Here is a 20,865-nt window from a genome sequence, read left to right as displayed (position 1 = left end):
GGATCTAGCAATAGTAATATCAATATCTTGTGAAGTAAAGGTTTATTTGAAATTGTGTGCACAATTTAGTAGATCGTGCCTACCTTAAAATAGTTAAAGCATGCAAATGCGTTAACTGGTGGGCATGAACTACTAAATTGTGTGCACAATTTAGAAATATCTTGACTTTGTCATTATGGGCCTCTGTAATATATCTACAAAAAGTTATTAGCTGCTGTGTAATCAGAGTGCTAAGAACACACACAAATAAATAAAAATAGTAGGCTTTGTTTGTTTGTAGTTGTTCTCAGTTCTATGCCGTTGATTTTATTATATCATTATTTTAAAACCAAACAGCCAAAGCAAAAACAGGTGATTGTGGCCTAAATTTTGTAACTATTTTTGAATTACCAACTATTCCCACTTTAGCGAGTATCCTTGCCTGTGTTGTATTTCTGCTTGTGTTTTACTCCTCGTAATGGCTATTGTGTATTCCTAGAACCAAGCACAAACAGATTCCCAGTGGTGTAAGAAATTGTTAAAATGTGATTTGTGTCAGAGGGAAATATTATTCATTGGGGTAATTTGCCAGATGCTCCTTTGATAGTCAACGTATTCATTAATCTATGTCACTAGGCTACAGAAGAGGGCTGTTCATAACTCAGAGGTTGCGTAGGTTTGGGTTAGCGGATTAGTAATAGAGGGGTGTAAAGGGTTAAAGAATCTACATAGGCCCTGGCAGCGGGTCAAGAATTTCGGCAGAAGTTCTCATCTTCCTAATTTGGCTATAATCTGTTAGAAGATACCTTTCATAGAATGTAGGAGTCAAAGATGAGATAAATAATAGTAGATCAGTGCTGCCCTCTACTGGATATCTGCTGTCATTAGACTGACTTCAGAATAGCTGTTTCATTTCTAAATGGAACTGCAGACCATCCAATGGCTTAGTCAGTAAAGATAAAATGGTGGTGAATTCAAAACCAAATCTCATAATTTAGGTCAAAATAATTGACTATGAAAAATACTCCAACTTAGCCACAGCTTTGCTGTTTTAGCCTACATTTTGCAATTTATTTTTCAACTTACCTCAGTTCAGAGTTATTAAGTTCAGAGTTATTAACTAAAGTTTGAAAAGTTGAGAATTTAAAGTAAATTTTCAAATTTTACACAAAAAAAATGTCTCCCCATCTATTTAAAAAAAAAATCTTTTATTTTATTTACTTCCTCTCTCAATGAAAATGAACTTACCCAACATGAATGTACACTGATACCTTCCTAATGATTCACAGAAGGCTGATTCACTGCATGGATGGATGTTTGAGAAATAAGAAAGAAATAAGCTAATATGGTCCTGCTGATGTAATTTCCACAAAATGGAGTCTGCAGTTTTGTTGACATGATGCTTAACTTTTCAAAGATATATTTTTTATTATGTTTATGATTATTATTAATCTTTTATTTGCCTTGACGTCTTGCAAAGTGAATAACCCACTATTTCCATGTGCCTCTGCCATTTTTCCAACAATAAAAGTTAGGTTGGGTTACAGTGTTGTTAGATCAAGTGACATTTAGCAGATACTTGTGCTTAAAGGGACACTATAGGCACCCAGACCACTTCATCTAAAAAAACATCGGATTAGCTGAGATTTTGATGATCTCCGCCATTTCTTACTCCTTACAGTTAAAAGCCAGGTGACCTAAATGATCACCAGGGCACTTTAGCATTAGGATCAAACATTTGTATTTCGAACGCTATAGTGTTCCTTTAAATGCTGATTGGACAGCCAGCGCTGCAAGTCCTATATTGCCCCGCCCATATGCTCTGCCATATGGGCCAACGCCAGTCTTCACAAAGTGTATTTTATCTAAAAAGACAGTGTGTTTACATTACCCTCATTACCCAGGGTACAGGCACAGGCTATAGACACCAGAACCACTACATTATGTTGCGCGCGAGCTCTTAGTAAATACTATGAGAGGGGAAGGGGGAGGTCATCTTAACCAGATTCGCGGGGCTATTCGCTTACGGAGCCAGATGCGATATTAATGTAAGCTAGAAGGTTTTACCGGCTATCAACAATACACGAGTATTCTTATCATGTTATAAAAGCAAACTATAAAATTGAATTAAACAAAAAATACAATAGAAACACTTAGAATCAACGGGTTTACCGAGTACCAGGTATAGTTCTAAAAGTCCTGTTCGTAGGCCTGCATTGGTGTTTAGCAAAGACCGAGTGTAGGTAACATGTCCATTAGGTGAGTCTCAAGTCAGGGAGCCTGTCGCCTCCGGTGCCATGTGTCTAGGTGCAAACAGGGTGATGTCTTCCACGTTCCATTTCGGGCGGATGCCCGTAGGTGCTGCCGGCAGGGAAAGTCCCATCGACTGTAAGAAGGTAGATGCCTCGGAGGCATGAGAAATGGAGACCTGCTTTCCGGCATGTTCCGTCGTCAGGCGGTGCGGGCCCCATTTGTAAGGGATGGAGTTCTCCCTCAGTTGCAGAGTAACGGGACGGAGGGACCTACGCCATGTGAGGGTCTGCCTGGATAGGTCTATGTAGAACGTTAGGGTATCTCCCTCAAAGGTGACTGTAGGTGATCCTTTTGCAGCTCCCATTAAGGCCCCTCGGTCTGAGTCCCGAATGAGTTTAATGAGCACGTCTCTTGGAGCTACTTGGGGTGCCTTGGTGGCTTTAGGTAGACGAAAGCAGGAGTCCATCCCTACTTGCTTTGCTTGTTTTGGGACCAGTAACGTGGCAATGAGCCTCCTGCAATAATATGGCAGTTCCATGCTTGTGATCGTTTCGGGAACACCTCTGATCCGCAAATTTCTGGCTTTTGCCTTGTCTTCCATGTTGGCCATTTGGGCCCTCAGCGTTGCACATTGCTTTTGTAAGGCTCCCAGTGTAGCATCCGTGGCTGCTTGCGCCAACCTGGTGCCTTTTAGAGACTCTTCGGTTATCCCCACGCGGCCATTGAGCGTCGAGACCTCACCTCGAACTTGTGCCATGTCCGCGTCGAACATCGCCTTAATTTCTCACATTAGAGCTTTAATGTCGGCCTTTGTAGCTGGAGCTGTATCCTCTAGCTCGTGAGGCAGCCGGGACATGGTTTGTGTTCTCCCTGGAGCGGGAACAGTGTCCGGCACACTATCCTCATCCGAGGATTGGGAGGCATAGGCCTCGCTCGGCGCCATCTTGGCGGTCCCTTGCCTTTGTGCCTGTCGCAGGAAAGTGACAATATCTTGGGAACCGGGGCCTGGATCGGCTCGGCTTTTCTTAGCCTTCTTCCCCATGGTGTATGGACCGGGGGACCGGTTTACGGGTCTCAGAGTTCGTTCTAGCCGCGGAAATGCTAGGTTTAGCGGGTCCCGAGTTCGGAGCTGTCGTGCAGTGCCTCTGGAGACTGTTTTTAACAGTGCTCACAACAATTAACGAACAGGAAGCAGCTCCATTTTTTAGGGCCCCTTACACAGCTCAAGGTCTGGGCCCCCAGGGCTTGACCGAGAGTATGCCTACAATGCCCACCCATAAATACCTACATGGCCCACCCATGAGTTCTCTCACAGGAAGTGGAGTGTATGTGTGTAGGGGATGTTTTATGTGTTATTGTAGAGGATGCAATGTGTGTGTGTTCTTATAGAATGTAGTGTATAGGGATACCAATTTGTGTAAGGGATGTAGTGTGTTTATAGGGGATGCAGTGTGTGTTTGCGTGTAAGGAATGCATTGTATGTTTCTGTGTGTGAGTGTGTGTGTAAGGGGTGCAAGGTGTGTTTCTGTGTATGTAATTGAATGCAGTGTGTGTCTGTAAGGGGTGCATTGATTGTGTAAGAGATGCATTTTGTTTCTGTGTGTAAGAGAATGAGTGTTTGTGTGAACGTAAGGGATGCATTGTGTGTTTCGGGTGTGTCTGTGTGTGAGTAGGAATGCATTGTATGTTTCTGTGTGTGTGTGTGTGGTGTAAAAGAGAGGGTACGAGGGGTAGGATAGGGACTGAGAGGGGAGCAACTCTTTATTTTTTAAAAAAATTTCATAGTGCTCTCCCCTCCTGTCAATTATTGATTTCCCCTTCCCTCCTGTCCCTCCATGTGCTCCCCTTCTGTCCCTTAGTGCTCTCCCTTGGCCCCCTGTCCCTCTGCAGTCCCCCCTTGGTGGTCTTCTCACTCCCCCCTCTCCCCCTTAGTGGTCCTCCATCCCTCACCTTAGTGGTCCTCCCTCTCCCAAGCCCCTTAGTAGACCTTCCCCTCCTCCCCCCACCCCCTTAGTGGTAATCTCCCCCCCAGCCAGTGGTCAATACCCTCCCCCCCCTTAGTGGTCCTTACCCTACTCCTCTCTCCTTAGTGGTCCTCCCTCCTTACCCCCCTTTGGTGGTCCTTCCCCCCCTTAGTGGTCCTCCCCCTCCCAAACCCCTTAGTGGTCCTTACTCCCCCCCACCTCCCCCAGTGGTCCTTACCCCCCTCCCCTAGTGGTCCTTTCCCCCCCTCCCCTAGTGGTCCTTACCCCCCCTCCCCTCCCCTTGTGGTCCTTACCCTCCCCTCTCCTAGTGGTCCTTACCCCACCTCCCCTCCCCTAATGGTCCTTACCCCCCCTCCCCTAATGGTCCTTACTCCCCTCCCCTAATGGTCCTTACTCTCCCCCCCTCCCCTAATAGTCCTTACTCCCCCCTCCCGTAATGGTCCTTGCTCCCCCTTCCCCTCCCCTAATGGTCCTTGCTCCCCCCTCCCCTACGGGTCCTTGTTCCCCCTCCCCCTTCCCCTTCTGGTCCTTGCTCCCCCCCTCCTATAATGGTCCTTGCTCCCCCCTCCCCTAATGGTCCTTAGTCCCCCCTCCCCTAATGGTCCTTGCTTCCCCCCCTCCCCTAATGGTCCTTGCTCCCCCCCCCCTCTCCTAACGGTCCTTACTCCCCCCTCCCCTAATGGTCCTTGCTCCCCCCTCCTCTAATGGTCCTTACCCCCCCTCCCCTAATGGTCCTTGCTCCCCCCCTCCCCTAATGGTCCTTAGTCCCCCCTCCCCTAATGGTCCTTGCTCCCCCCCCAATGGTCCTTAGTCCCCCCTCCCCTCCCCTAATGGTCCTTGCTCTCCCCCCCTCCCCTAATGGTCCTTGCTCCCCCCTCCCCTAATGGTCCTTAGTCCCCCTCTCCCCTCCCCTAATGGTCTTTGCTCCCCCCCCCCTCCCCTAATGGTCCTTAGTCCCCCCCTCCCCTCCCCTAATGGTCCTTGCTCCCCCCTCCCCTAATGGTCCTTAGTCCCCCCTCCCCTCCCCTAATGGTCCTTGCTCCCCCCCTCCTCTAATGGTCGTTAGTCCCCCCCTCCCCTCCCCTAATGGTCCTTGCTCCCCCCCTCCCCTAATGGTCCTTAGTCCCCCCTCCCCTCCCCTAATGGTCCTTGCTCCCCCCCTCCCCTAATGGTCCTCAGTCACCCTCTCCCCTCCCCTAATGGTCCTTGCTCCCCCCCCTCCCCTAATGGTCCTTGCTCCCCCCCTCCCCTAATGGTCCTTAGTCCCCCCTCCTCTCCCGGTCCTTGCTCCCCCCCTCCCCTAATGGTCCTCAGTCCCCCCTCCCCTCCCCTAATGGTCCTTGCTCACCCCCTCCCCTCCCCTAATGGTCCTTACCCTCCTCTTCCTTCCTGCCTATGTAGCGTGGCCGGGTGGCGCGGAACGTGGGACAGGAACTTCTGTTTCCTGTACCCGGCCGCCGGCGATGCTCACTTCCTGTCATTCCGCCGGCGGCCGGGTACAGGAAACAGAGGTTCCTGTCCCGCGTTCCGCGCCGCCCGGCCACGCTTCATAGAGTGACCGGCAGGAGGGAGCGCTCTGCGCTTCCCTCCTGCCAGTCACTCAAACCTGGCCGCCCTCCATATAGCAGTGCTGCGCCGCCTGAGGCTTGCCAAAGCACTCAGGCGGCGCAGCATGAGGAGCCACAGCGGGGACTCCGGGCACAGGAATCCGGCGCCCCCTGCCAAGGTGCGCCCTAGGCGGCTGCCTAGGTCGCCTTACAGGTGGCGCGGCCCTGCATATTTCTTGCATTTTAGTTAAAGAATGTTTGGAATGTGCAGTGCATATGACTATGACATATATGTAAAGGCTTTGCCTGGGGTTGTGGGAGGGGCTTATGGACCCTACCGTTATCGGTCTGGCAATCTGTATGCTGCTACTTCCGGTGCATACAGACCGCCAATTTCCCGCTCCTGTGTCCTGACCGTGCTTCTGCCTCCTGTCCAGGTTTTGCCCGGCGTTGCTCATACATCATGGCTGGATTCCCTGCAGCACGGGCTCCGTTGCCGCAGTCCGCTCCTCTGACAGCCGCCTGGCTGTCCCAGAAACTCCAGTTGACCTTCGACCCTGTGGATGCCAGCACCCTCACTTGGCGTCATCACGGTTTGATACTAATTTTGTTTATGCTCATTTCATATAAATTTCACTGTTCAGTTGTTTTCGTGGGTTAGTCCATGTGAACCTCCATTCGTGGAAAGCTTTCAGGCTCACACCTGCACGGATACCAACCCGTTTAGCTCTTTCCATACAAACGGTTTTGTTTACGCACGAACACGGTCGCATGTTTCATTCGGTTAAGTGGGCACGAACGCTCTATGGCCGTATAGAGTCTGAGGGAGTTCGGGGGAATTTTGTTATTTTACAAACGAATCCCTGTGAAGGGTCACGAGCTGAAACTGTTCGCATACGATACGCTCGCTCCCAATACGTTTGGACCTTTTCTCACGAACGGTGGTCATAGGAACTCTCTATTATGTTGAAATCCCTCTGGTTTCACACATACAACCTAGTTAGATTTTGGCTTGTGGCCCTCTAGGGTTCATTACTTGTAATATTATGTGCAGGTATCAATTAACAGATTACTTTGGTTCAATATGGTGGGTCTTCTTTATGAATCAGTTTTTTGGTTTGGTCCTTAATAAGGTTCTAATAATACTTCAAACAGGTTTTCCTTCTGGTGGCATTGGGATAAGTTGTATAATTACGAGTTTAGTTAAGCTGTCCTTATTTTCCTTTGCTTTTAATGTACGGTCTATTCAAGAGTGCGAGGTGTGACAATTGAGAGCAGCATTTGCTCTTCAGACCTCGAATCCTATTCCAAAAAGTAAATTGTTATATTTTTTTAATATTTTTTGGCATGTGTACACTCAGGATCTTCTAAGCGATATGTGTAATAATTTGTATACCCATCTTGTTGTTAATAGGTATGGGCCTCTCCTTTCCCTCTCCATCTCCTTTAGTGGGAATCTCAATTTTGGTGTCAGGTAAGTACCGTATTTTTCGCTCCATAAGACGCACCTCACCATAAGACGCACCTAGTTTTTAGAGGAAGAAACACAGAAAACAATATATTCTGAACAAACTGTCCCATAGTGTTTCTTACTATGGGACAGTTTGTTCAGAATATTTTTTTTCTCCCCTGTCCCATAGTGTCCCCCCTCCCACAGTCTTCTCCCACCCCCTCCACATAGTCTTCATCCCCCTCCCCTCCCCATAGTCTTCATCCCCCCTCCCCTCTCCTCCCCTCCCCATAGTCTTCATCCCTCCTCTCCTCCCCATAGTCTTCATCCCCTCTCCCCTCCCCTGCCCATAGTCTTCATCCCCCCTCCCCTCCCCTCCCCATAGTCTTCATCCCCCCTCCCCTCCCCTCCCCATAGTCTTCATCCCCCCTCTCCTCCCCTCCCCATAGTCTTCATCCCCCCTCCCCTCCCCTCCCCTCCCCATAGTCTTCATCCCCCCTCCCCTCCCCATAGTCTTCATCCCCCTCCCCTCCCCATAGTCTTCATCCCCCCTCCCCTCCCCTCAGTCTTCATCCCCCCTCCCCTCCCCTCCCCATAGTCTTCATCCCCCCTCCCCTCTCCATAGTCTTCATCCCCCTCTCCTCTCCTCCCCTCCCCATAGTCTTCATCCCCCTCTCCTCTCCTCCCCTCCCCATAGTCTTCATCCCCCTCTCCTCTCCTCCCCTCCCCATAGTCTTCATCCCCCCTCCCCTCCCCTCCCCATAGTCTTCATCCCCCCTCCCCTCCCATAGTCTTCATCCCCCCTCCCCTCCCCATAGTCTTCATCCCCCCTCCCCTCCCCATAGTCTTCATCCCCCCTCCCCTCCCCTCCCCTCCCCTCCCCATAGTCTTCATCCCCCTCTCCTCTCCTCCCCTCCCCATAGTCTTCATCCCCCTCTCCTCCCCTCCCCTCCCCATAGTCTTCATCCCCCCTCCCCTCCCCATAGTCTTCATCCCCCCTCCCCTCCCCTCCCCTCCCCTCCCCTCCCCATAGTCTTCATCCCCCTTCCCCTCCCCTCCCCTCCCCATAGTCTTCTCTTCTCTCCCATACTGTCCCCCTCCCCTTGTCCCATAATTACTTACCTGTCTTGTAGCGTTTCTCGGCAGCACAGGGCGCACCGCGGTACTGGAACTTGAATTTCATGTTCCGGTTTCCGGCGGGACTGAAAGGAAGTGCGCACACTGAGCTGAGTGCGCACTTCCTTTCAGTCCCGCCGGAAACCGGAACATGAAATTCAAGTTCCAGTACCGCGGTGCGCCCTGTGCTGCCGAGAAACGCTACAAGACAGGTAAGTAAAACTTCATATTCGCTCCATAAGACGCACAAACATTTCCCCTCACTTTTGAGGGGAAAAAAAATGCGTCTTATGGAGCGAAAAATACGGTATATAAATAAATAAAAAAAAGAGGAGCATTACCTCCTTCCATTCCCGTAGCCATCCTACAAGTGGTCTCATTTCCTTTTCATTAGGTTACGGTCCGCATAAGCACAAGCATTAACTCCAGGTATGTGATGTTAGTATTAACTCTCAACAACTTACCCCTGGTTAGAAGGTTTTACTGGCCTTTCGAGAACTAGGTGGCCATTAGGATTTATGGTTCTGTCTTTCTCCGCCAAAGAGTCAGTGGTGCCGCAAGGCCAACACCCATCCTCCACGCATGAGGTAATACGTCCCACGGGCAACACATAGCTAGCCGCCTCGCACGGTTGCATAGAGAGGGCTTCACTTGTCACTCCCAACCTATCTTATGCTTTAATAGTCACCGAGTGTCAGAATCTTACCTGATGTGCAGTCCGACGTGCAGAGTTATATGCTCACCCTTGCAAATAAACACAGACCAAGGTGACCAGGTAAGAAGCCACCTGAGCTGTGAGTATGTGCACAGGGGCTGTGCAGGAATATAGCTCCAAGTCGCAGTACAGGCAGGAACAAGCAGAAGAGTAGTCGTGGAAAGCCAAAGTCAGGGGAATCCAGAGGTCAGAATAAACATTGAGATAAGCCAAGGTCAGGAGCTGTCTGGAGAACACTAGATCAAGATACACAAATACAGGAACTCAGAGAGAGGCAGTGTTTTATACCTGGCTAATTAGCAATAAGCTTCAGGTAGACCGAGATACAGAGGGGCATCCACAGGAAAAGTCCAGCCCCCAGTGCTGGAGTCAAGGCAAGGATAAACATCAGTCTGAAACAAGAACTGAAGTGTGGCTCAGAGGCAAAACAGCATGCTCAGGACACAGAAGGATCCTGGGCCTGCTGGGCACTTCCGGGGAAACCACGGCCGAGAGGCCAACAAACAGCCACAACCTTCGGTGGCCACACAACCCCTTGCACCAACTCATAGGTTAAGCCTCTCAAACCTAGTGAATTGTTTTGCCACTTGGCACTAGCTAGCCAGCCAGTAAAACAAATCCATTCTAAGTATGTCATTGCTATATATTTTAGTATTTCTCAGATCCCCGAGGATGGTGATGATACGTCAATCCCCAGCACTCCTGTCAGGTCCGCTACACATAAGGTGATACTAGTAGCCCTGCATCTATCAGGTCATGGACCATTCCTTGCATCACAATACTGATAATACAGATGCTCGAGTAGCTCAAGCAACACCGATCTCCATGCGATGATGTCGTCACATGTGTTCTCAACTGGAAAAATAAACGATAGGCTGGAAAAGCTAGAAGCTTGCAGTCTTCCTATACCAACAACAGGGTCCCTCGCTGCGTAACTTCCAGGCCTGTCCCAGACACAACCGGGTAATAGTGTATCCTCTGGTTCAGGCTCGCATGTTGTTAACCCAGCACACATGATGCCTGCAAATCTCAAAAAAGACATCCTGGAGGGCAAAGACGTTAATCTTGTCTCCCTCCTGGTCGCCTCCCAGGATGTCATAGAGAATTGCATGTACGCATCTGAGGATATATCGGTTGTACTGAAATCTAGTGACCCGGGACTCAGCAAAAAATTGTCTATTCCTAATTTTGTTATTGCTTTTGGGAGCTATAGAGATGTTTTATGTTCTGTTTACCCACACAGGAGGGAGCAGTTGGATCTATATGTGCACAAGCTGGTGGACTTGGGTAATAAATACAATGATACGTCATTTTATGACTACCACCAGTCCTTTTCAGCGAAGGCGTCTGCAGCTCTGGCCCAGTTCAATGTCAGAACAAATTGGAGCCAACTGGACACAGAGCTCTTTTGCAGACACTAGGCTGGATAGAGTACACCAGCTTGTGCAGTTTACGCATCCATCTCACATTCTGCAAATTTCTGTCATATTTGACCTGGTTAAGGACAAGCTTGGTCACCCCATCTTGTACCTAGGCAAATCGCAAATCTGTAAAAAGTCAACAAAGGTACATGTGGTTATAGTGCTTGTCGCTTGTTTCATGTTTGCTCTCACTGTTACAGAGCACATGCGAAATCCATGTGCCCTAATAAAATGCATTCCAAACCTTATTTGACCTTGGTAATTGTTGGTGCACTAGTTAGATTTCTGTCCACACATACGTCCACACACCTGGTTGAATTTTTAATAACAGGCTTTACCTGTGGTTTCCATACGGCATTATTCACATGCCAGCAGTTATAGTTGAATGCAACAAACTTCAATCAGCCATGGCTGATATATAAGCGGTAGATATGCTGTTACAACAAAAATTGGGCCAAGGGTTTTTATTAGGGCCTTTTAAGGAACCTCCATTTTCCAACTGGAGGACAAATCCTATTGGTCTCGTCACCGGGAAGAACTCAGCAAAACAGAGATTGATCATAGATCTCTCTGCACCACACTCCTCTGTAGTCCCTAGTCTCAACTCCTTGATTCCCTCTGAAGAGTTTTCACTCTAGTATGCTACAATTGACAATGCCATAGACGCGATCATTACAGCAGACATAGGGGCCTGGCTTAGCAAAACCGACATTGTTTATGCTTTTAAGTTGTTATCCATTCATCCGTCTTTATGGCACCTGCACGGTATTAAATAGAATGGCCTGTACTATATTTACACAAGGCTTACCTTTGGATCAAAAAGCAGTCATAAAATATTTGACACATTTGCAGAGACCTTGTGTTGGCTTCTCTTGAATACGTGCCACACAGTAATCCACTATCTGGATGATTTTCTATTTATTGAAAGCAATTCTTCCCCCCACCCCCCCTCCCCACTCCCCGCAAGCAATTTACGTAAAGCAATTAAACTATTTCAGACATTAGGGGTTCTATTCTATCCCAAAAAAACAGAAGATCATGACACCATCATTCATTTTCTGGGCATTCATCTTGATTCTGTGGCTATGGTAGCCAGCCTCCCGCAGGTAAGTCAATACCATCCTTCAAACTATTGACCAATATATTAAAGTCGGCTCCATGGGCGTCTGCAGGAATTTTTCCGGGAGGGGGGGGGGGCATAATTGTAATGACATCCATGCTTGGCCCCTTTTTTTTTTTTGTAAATATATTTTTATTTTTCTCGTAAACTGTGAGACACTCAGGTCTCCATTGGCATGTTCAGTGTATAGACATGCGTACCACATCAAATTAACTTTGAACTGTGAGACACGCAGGTCTCCATTGGCATGTTCAGTGTGTAACATGTATACAACATCGAATTAACTTTGAACTGTTAGGCACGCAGGCCTCCATTGGCATATTCAGTGTGTAAACGTGCATACAACATCAGGTTAGCTTTGAACTGTGAGACACGCAGGTCTCCATTGGCATATTCAGCGTGTACACATGCATGCAACATCAGGTTAACTTTGCAAAGGTATTACATAGGTAGGGTTTGGGTCATGGGTAAGATGTGTCTGTCTGAAAAGAGAGCATATGCCCGTCATCTGGGCTCGGAAGCCCCCGTGTGGTTGGTTCCGTTAGATATTTGGGTCGTGTTAGAGGGTGTCAGTAGCAGATGTAACGGCCGGTAATATTGCGTAGGCATAGGTGAGTGTGGGCTCACAGGCCCCATACGCTATGTGGACCCGCCGGTCCCACCTAGACTTTGTGCGTTGCATCAGAGAGTCGTCGTCCCACTGGTTGTGTGTGGTCAGGACTATACCAGTCTCGTCCGATCATGTGGTCCGCCTAGTCTATGTCCTGGTAGGTATTCTAGTGTCGACCCTGTTCCCTTGCGGGTTCTCGACTGCATGGTGGGGAGTCGTTATGAGGGCTACCCTAGTCGTCAGTGGTCTCGTAGGCCTAGGTAGGCTTCGCCGACTCTTGGGTATCGTGGGTTGTGGGTGACTAGTGGGTTCGTTGAGGGTAATGGGTTATGGCGAAGAGGTGTCTGGTGGGTCCAGGTCAGTCTGCGTCTGGGTCCTTAGTGCGTCTGGGTATCTGTCCTGTCCCCGGGTTTGCGGTTTGCCCAGAAATTTGGTTTTGTTGCTCTCAGCAGCCAGTGCGTCCATGTGTTAAGGTATGTCTGGTGTGTGTTGTTTGCGGTGGCGTGGAGATCTTCCAGTGATCTTAGTTCCTCCATTTGGGCGAACCACGTCTCCAGCGGAGGAGTGATCTGCTTTTTCCAGTGTTGTGGAATGATTGTTTTGGCTACATTGAGGATAAGTATTGTCATTGATCTCTTGTATGCGGACCGGGGGGTTTTAGTGTGGTGTTGTAGCATTTCCGCTGGCCCGAGAGGGGGTGGGTCGTCTGAGAACTGTCCTATGATTTTGTGTATGTCCCTCCAGAACGGGGCTATCTTGCTACAGTCCCACCAGATGTGCAGTAGTGTGCCTCTTTCGGTGCCACATCTCCAGCACTCTGGGGGGCAGTCAGGGATGCGCGCGCTCATTGCGGCGGGTGTGCAGTACCAGTGAGTCAGTAGTTTATACGCTGTTTCTGCTTGGCCCCTTTTTGACAGTGTCATGAAAGGGAAGGAACATAGTCATTTTCACATAAAGCCAGGGTGAATAGCTTTTTTACAACTATGATGTCAGGAATATATGTTTGTATTCCTGACACTATAGTGTTCCTTTAATCAAATTAAAGGAACATTCTGGTCACCATAACAACTAAATGAAAATGCTATGATGCAAGGATGCCCCTGGGCGCTCTCTTTCCTTTAAGGGGTGAAACCACTCTCAAATGGTTTACCCCCAAAGGCTTCCTCCAGCTCCAGATCTCCAGGTCGCTCAGTGGTATTCAGCTTTTTATTTTTTCAATTTGACAATTTTTATTTTGTCGGCAAATGCAGTTTAAGGGGTACAGAAAAAAAGGGATGGGGTAGACAGTACTTCTTTACACATGTGGAGCGTACGGCCTCCAACAACTTGCGATATACAATGTACAATATACAGCAGAGGTGTGCAAGCATAGGAGAGACACAATGCATAATACATTTCCCACATGCTACATTTAGATCATGGTACAAGACGGTGGCCTATCGTGTCTTGTGTCATTCACAAGTCGTGGTGGGATGGAGTTCCCTGAGTTCGGTACTGGAGGATAAAAAGGAACTGTAGATGGGGAGGGGGGGAAAGGGGAAGCTAGGTGAGTAGGTAGAAGGGTGGGGAGGGGGGGTTTGTATCCAGCTAATTCTGTAGAAGTGGTTTGTAAGGCTTTCGGTATAACCACCCTGTTTTAGGCGAGTAAGTTGTGGGTGTGTCTCAGCATATTTGTATGGGGTTGGTATAAGCACCCATATTTCTCGACATGAGTTGCGTAAGGCTTTTATGGAGACCTACGTTGGGTGTTTCAGTTCCCAATTTTCCCATACTTCGTGTCTCCAGCTTTTATTAGGTGGAATTCGGGAGAGGTTTGATTCGTATTTCTCAACTTGGGAGAGATGACGTATCACCTCTTGCATTGTTGGGTTACAGCCAATTTTTTGCGATAAAGTATTGGGCTGCTACAAGTACATGGAATATTAGGTATTTAATTTGCTTGGGGTATTCGGCTTCAAACATGAGCAGGAGCAGAGAGGTCGGGGAGTTCGGTATTGTTACTGAAGTGTGTTGGTTTATTAGGGAAATCACCGCTTTCCAATACGGTTGAAGTTTTGAACATTTCCACCAAGTGTGTATGAACGTGCCCAACTCCTCTTTGCAGCACCAGCAGATGCTGGAAGCCTTTGGGTCTATAGTGGCTAGGCGTGTTGGGACCATGTACCATCGGTAAAAGAGTTTACGGGTGATCTCTAGATGGGAGGCACAAAAAGTTAAACCTTTGGTTGCGTTTACTGAGGTCAGCCAGGTCTGTTCTGGCAATGTCCGATTCAGGTCTTTTTCCCAGGATCGTACAGAAGTAAGGGTTTTTATTCCCTTTCGGGGCAGTAATAACGTGTATATGGTGGAGATGGGTTTTTTCGCCGGCACGTCTGCCATTATAATCTTTTCAAAAGGCGTAGGGGTAGTGGCATTTGGTAACATGGGGTTTGGTAGGTGAGTCTTCCACCATGAAGTCAGCTGTATGTATGTGTCAATTAAAATACAAATGGTGAGAGCACTCTAATAGAATAATAAGTACAATAATAATATTACCCAAACTTGATCACAATCTGGAGATAAAACACAGATGGGAAGAAAAAGCACATAGGGTAATAACGTCACAGTAAAAACTTTAAAACTGTAATACTGGTCTCACTCACATAAAAAGAGCCACTTAGTTAGCTGGCTCAAACTGCATGCCTTGAATCAAAATCTTATGGAACTTTCTTTGGGTCCTTTCTGTAGTTGTATTCAGTTTACCACCATGGAACGCAGGTTCAAGGGGTAACAGTAAGCTTTATTTTCACAACACTTAGAAATAATTAAAATATTGAATATTAAAGAAAAAGTCCCTTTACATAAAAGTCCAAAGTGCACCATACGCGTTTCGGCGGTCTGCCTTCGTCGGAGGTGATGTTCTTGATCCATGGCATGCTGTCTTTTAAATCCATCCTTCGCGCCATTTTTGCCGCATTCGCCGCCCTTTACTTCCGGGTTTGGCGTCGGGACGCGTCCTGCGTCATCACATCCTGTCGTCATTTCCGGTTTGGCTGCTTGTTAGGACGTACTAAAAATGTCATAAAAATGGAACGTCCATGTACTGTAATGCTCCTGGCATTACACATAACACTTATCAAATGTATTTAAAGCTTAGTTTGCACAAAGGATAGAATCAAGAATATGTCATTTTATATGTACAAAGGGGTAAAACGGACACATGAATTACTTTAAAATATACATTAAATATTAGAACTTGACACTATGGTACCACGTGGACTCAATGTTGATTTTGAGGGGGGGCGGAGCCTGGCTTCCAAGCTGCATGGACGTGCTGCAACAGAGCTCCTGAGCACAATGGCACAATTTGGGGCAAAACCCCCAAAAAACACGCACGCACTGCACCTGGAGGGAGATAGAAACGTGGGGGACACCCGGACAAAGCGCTGGATACCAGATGTTAACCCACTACTTACCGGGATCCGGCACCAGCAACTTGAGGCCTACTTGAGACCCTGTAGGGGAGAGGCGGCCGCTTTCCTCGCGGGTAACCCTATGCATGCAACCTCCACGCTCCTCACCTCCTACCTCCCCCCCTTTGGACCGGCGGGGGTCATCCCGGTCTGCAAAGTGTGTCCGGAGTCACCAGCTATACGGGGAAGCGAAGCGGAGATAAAGCAGCGCCGGCACCCACACAGCTCCCCCAAGATGGCGACAGCCGACACGCTGTTTGCAATCAATCAGCTACAGCTAAAGATGATCCGACGAGACACCGCTCGGCGCCTGAACGCGATATTCAGCCGCTTCTGGGCACAACTCAACGACCGCATAAGAGCAGCACAAAGCACTCAGGAACCTGCACAGACGGCGGGTAAGAGAGGTAGCTGGCGGCAGGGGCAGGGAAGGGAACCCTCGGGCACAGCGACAGGCAACCCACACTCCCCCAAACTACAGAGCCCACCCGGGCTGAAGGCCAAAAGGGCGAAGACCCGGACGCATCGTCCACACGCAAGGAGGCTTTATCGCCGCAAGCGGCCAAAGTCCAGCAGCCCTCCATTGCCCCCGAGAGGGGAAGCAACTCAAGCTCCAGTAGACTTAGAGTTTGTGGCACCGAGATGCAGGCCTACGAAACAGCCTGGGGCTGGAAGGATGTCTCCACACTGCTCACTGCTACCGCAGCCTTCCACATCACCCCGACCACTACTCACTGTCCCACAAGAGAAGGCATCGGCTGATAGAGACTCTCACTGAACCAATTGTATGGCGGCAACCTGCAGAATCCCAATGGTGAACCCAAGGTGCTTTTACCACGCCACTTACCAAACATATGGACTGTACCGGGCAGCGGGACACTCGAGAGTCACTTGAGTGAACCCCAGACAACTGTGAATACTTATTATGTGGCTCATCCAAGGCTAACTAGCTTTTTGATAAAATATTGTGTTTTACACATGTTAGCCAGTTTCTCCCCAGATTATCTACCTTGCTTTATCGCATGCCATTTATTTACTTCACCTCTCATGCATTGTCAAAAGCATATTGCTAGCTATTTCAATATTGTCTGAATATGCCTTAATTAACTAGATAGCAACTGCGCGATCTTTGAGGTGTAGTCTACAATTAATATGGTGTAAATAGCTTGTTAGAGACTCCCCACTTCCTGAGGGAGACATACTAGCTCAGCCTCGTTCATTTCGTAGCCTGTCATTTTTGACCCTACATCGTTTATTGTGTTAGCATGTTCCTACTGCTTGAGTTAAACCTATGCGACAGGGAAATCTTGAACCTGCTTCTTTATTTTATACAAAGATTACACACTTTAAAAAGAATGTGTTATCCGCTTGTAACCCTATCCTGTACCTATTATACTAAAAAATGTGCACTGTCTAACAATTACCCTACTTGTTATCTATGCCAAGCAGCTCAAGGAATGCCGTTGGGGTACCTAGAGCCAGTTGTAATCAATATATGCACTGCAAAAATAAAAACTTCAAAAAAATGTTGATTTTGAGATTAATAAATATGTATGAATTTTCTATTTTTTAATCATTCTTCCCTTTGCTTTTCCAATCAGAATTTTTATACAATGAATTTTTCTATATGGATATTGATTTTATTCTTATTATAAATTTTTCTATATGTGCAATTAATGTTTAGTAATTATGTATTATCTTAAACCTTTCCTCCTATATTGTATTTTTTACTCCTAGTTATGTATTTAGTTTTCTCCTTTTTATCACTCAGGTTTCTAGGTAATATTTTGTGATATTTTCTAGTGTTTTCTAATATTTAATGTATATTTTAAAGTAATTTATGTGTCCGTTTTACCCCTTTGTACATATAAAATTACATATTCTTTATTCTATCCTTTGTGCAAACTAAGCTTTAAATACATTTGATAAGTGTTATGTGTAATGCCAGGAGCATTACAGTACATGGATGTTCCGTTTTTATGACGTTTTTAGTACGTCCTAACAAGCAGCCAAACCGTAAATGACGACAGACGCCGGGACGTGATGATGCAGGACGCGTCCCGACGCCAAACCTGGAAGTAAAGTGCCGCGAATGCGGCGAAAATGGCGCGAAGGATGGATTTAAAAGACAGCATGCCATGGATCAAGAACATCACCTCCGACGAAGGCAGACCGCCGAAACGCGTCAGGTGCACTTTGGACTTTTATGTAAAGGGACTTTTTCTTTTAATATTCAATATTTTAATTATTTCTAAGTGTTGTGAAAATAAAGCTTACTGTTACCCCTTGAACCTGCGTTCCATGGTGGTACACTGAATACAACTACAGAAAGGACCCAAAGAAAGTTCCATAAGATTTTGATTCAAGGCATGCAGTTTGAGCCAGCTAACTCAGTGGCTCTTTTTATGTGAGTGAGACCAGTATTACAGTTTTAAAGTTTTTACTGTGACGTTATTACCCTATGTGCTTTTTCTTCCCATCTGTTTTTTATCTCCAGATTGTGATCAAGTTTGGGTAATATTATTATTGTACTTTTTATTCTATTAGAGTGCTCTCACCATTTGTATTTTAATTGTCACTTGTATTTATTTAGTGGTTTCTGTGGCTCCACTAAAGTGATTGTAGCACCACTATTTCTTTTTAGGATTCTTTCACCATTATATTTTACTGTTATTTACTGTATGTATGTGTGGAATGCGGTGTTCGGTAGCGTGTGGCTAGCTTTCAGTTGATCGAACGTGGCTAACTTGTTGTTGTTCAGTAGAGAATGTATATAGAACACCCCGCACCTATTCCACACCCTATAATTAAAGTCAGGTATGAAATGTGACAAAGCTTTGATAGGAGTGGAAAGGGAAATCGGATGGCAGCTGCACTGGAGTCTACGGGTGGTATCCCAAATTTTCCATGTCGTTAAAGTGGCTGGCAGTGCGTCGGAGGTATCACCTCTCAGGTGGGGTGGTAACCACATTCCTGTTTTGATGTCTCGGTTTTGCAACCAGTACTGTTCTATGGAGACCCACTGGGGAGGGGAGCTAGTTTGATTAATGGGGAAGAGGGTGGCTAGGACTGCTGCCTTGTAGTATAGTTGCACATTAGGAAGGCTCATGCCTCCCGTCCGTTTCGGTCGGTACAACGTGGATAGGGCTACTCTCGGTCTTTTTCCCTGCCATATGAATAGATTAATTTGCTTTTGGAGGGATAGGAAGTAGGAAGTCGGTACTGTCAAAGTAAGCGTCCTGAATAAATATTGTAACTTGGGTAATATCACCATCTTAACCGCTGCTATGCGGCCGGACCAGGAGATAAATTTGTGTCTCCAGTTTAGGAGAGTAGTGGCAATATCCCTGCTAAGTTTGACATAGTTCATATGATATAGGTCAGACATGATGTGTAGGAGCTTGACCCCTATAAATGTGAGATAATCCTTTCTCCAGTCATAGGAAAACTGGCTCTGTAATTTGGACAAGTAGCTATCCTCCATCACCACCCCCATGGCCTGCGTCTTGGATAAGTTCAACTTATAGTAAGAACAATGGCTGTATTGCTGCAGGATATCATGAAACGCTGGTAAGGATTAATACGGGTCAGTAATAGTAAGCAAAACGTTGTCTGCAAACAAGTTTAACTTGTGTTCGACATTTCCCACTTTAACGCCCATAATCTCCGTCGATAAACGGATAGATTCTGCTAAGAGTTCTAAAGCCATGATATATAGGAGGGGTGAGAGAGGGCAACCCTGTCGGGTTCCATTAGTGATAGGGAAGGGCAACGATTGGAATCCGGACGTGACGACCCGGGCTTCTGGGTTGCTGTATAACGATTTAATCATTGAAATGAAGTGTGAAGTCAGTCAGGACCGCCTGCAGGAACGGCCAATGCAGGCGGTCAAAAGTTTTTTCAGCATCTAAGGATAGTAGGAGGCTTGGTCTGAGTGGACAATAGTCGGCAGGATTGGCGTTAGCCTGTTGGCGTAGATCTTGGCCAGGATCTTCACATCCGAGTTCAATAGGGATATCGGTCTAAAGTTGGCGGTTTTCCGGGTTTAGGTAACGTGGCTACGTTAGCTGTGAGCATGTCCCTCGGTATGGTCCCCTGTGCAGTCGTGGAAGTGAAGAGTGACACCAGTTGGAGGGCGAGGATGGAGGAGAATCTCTTGTAGTACAAATTTGGCAGTCCGTCTGGACCTGGGGCTTTGTTCAATGGCAAGTCCTGGATAACCTTAAGTACTTCCTCCTGCGAAATGGGTTCTACTAGGGACTCACATTGTGAGGCCGTGAGCAGGGGTAGAGGGATTTTGTCCAAAAAGGTGTGTATGTCCCCTTCTGTGGGTTGGTGTACCGTAAGGACGTCTTTTAAATGATATAGTTTGCTATAAAAATCAGTGAAAAGATCGCTGATCTCTTGTGGTTTGATAACTTTCTTGCCATCTTGTGTAAGGAGATATGCTATCTTAGTCTGTGCCTGCGATTCCCTCAACCGGCTAGCTAGAAGTGAACTGGCTTTATTGCCCAAACTGTATTCCTTAGTTCTCAGTCTCTGAAGAGTACGTGTCGTATTGGCTATATTCATGTCATTGAGTTCGGATTGAACTTGGGCGATTGTTGCAGCGTCTGTGGGGTTTGGGTTTAGTAGGTTGGAGGCAGATGCATCTCTCAGTTTTTTCAGGAGATTTAAATATTTTGTCTGGGAGATCTTTTTTAGGAAGGAGGAACGCCTTATAAACAGCCCGCGCACTACAGCCTTATGGGCCCTCCATACTAATGTCGGTGATGTCTCTGACATCTCGTTGGTGGAGAAGTAATGTGTGAGTTCAGATTCTATTTCTGAGCTGAATTTGTCGTCCTGTAATATGGATCCATTAAGTCTCCATGGGTTACAACCCCTAAAGGCAAATTTGTCGCTGAACTCGGCAACTACTGACGCGTGGTCCGACCAGACAATATCGCCCATGCGTTTAACGAAGGTCCCATTATAAGTATTATATCTGTTCTGGAGTACATTTTGTGAGGTTTAGAGTAGTACGAGTATTCTCTGTCTGAAGGGTGGAGTGTCCTCCAACAGTCATATAGATACAATTTCGTCAGGAGTTGTGTTAGGGCTTTACAAGTCGGTTTAAGGGATTTCTGTCGATGCGCATTAGGAGACACGGAAGTGTCCAGCGCTGGGTCCAGGACATGGTTCATATCTCCACAAATTATTGTGGTGCCTCTCTGT

Source organism: Pelobates fuscus, chromosome 3 (assembly GCF_036172605.1).
Source record: "Pelobates fuscus isolate aPelFus1 chromosome 3, aPelFus1.pri, whole genome shotgun sequence".
Taxonomy (NCBI): domain Eukaryota; kingdom Metazoa; phylum Chordata; class Amphibia; order Anura; family Pelobatidae; genus Pelobates; species Pelobates fuscus.
Note: the sequence above shows the minus strand (reverse complement) of the source record.